We start from the raw sequence: 817 nt of genomic DNA, 5'->3' as shown, positions 1-817 counted from the left end.
GAGGAGAAAGAATAAGGCACTAATGTCAGGCTGTTAAGGTGGACTATTAAATGCTACAAACTGGATTGTCTGCCTGGAATACAGGCCAACGTAGCCCTTAATTGTTCGTTTTCTTTATGCAGGCCATCGAGAGAAGAAACAATTGCCTCTGCTCGTATTCACACAATAAATCTGTATTACTCATTAAAGCAAGAAACAAAGCGAAATAATTTGCCCGTACCTGACAAAAAGAGTAACTGGTTCAGCACGTTGAACTCGATTCATATCGTGGATGATTTCAGAGCGAATCGTTCTTTTGAATCGGATCTTTAGGAGTGAACAAAGGATTTGACTAATGAAGCGAAAATAAGGTTACTTTAACGAACCTAAACCAGAAATGTAGCAGACAATACAAATAAAACATACTGGAAATGTGTTGGCGAGCCAGCTGCATGGTAGTTTCATCACGATGCAAAGAAGGTTCTTTGAAATGAATCGTTCAAAAGAATCGATTCGCGGAAACTAGACTGAAAACAGGTCTATGGTTTTGTGGGGCTCATCCTTAAAAGTGGGCGGAGAAACGACTCGTATAAAAAGCTGGCTTGAGCATCACTGTGAATGCAGACATGACCCAAACCATCGAACAGCAGCAGGATATTTCTTATCTATCGCAGATAATTTAAACGAAGTTTCCCCTCATTATTCCGTTGCAGTTGGGTAAGATCGGTTTTGTTTCAAATACATTTATGTAACGTTAATTCTTAAATTTCCCGGTGTTCTTGATATTTGCGGTTATCACGAGCCGTACTTTTATGTTTATTCATATTTAGAAGTACTA

Source organism: Sinocyclocheilus grahami, unplaced genomic scaffold (assembly GCF_001515645.1).
Source record: "Sinocyclocheilus grahami isolate Dianchi unplaced genomic scaffold, SAMN03320097.WGS_v1.1 scaffold14013.1, whole genome shotgun sequence".
In the NCBI taxonomy this organism is placed as follows: Eukaryota; Metazoa; Chordata; class Actinopteri; order Cypriniformes; family Cyprinidae; genus Sinocyclocheilus; species Sinocyclocheilus grahami.
The sequence above is the reverse complement of the archived record's forward strand: the minus strand, read 5'-3'. Positions refer to the sequence as shown.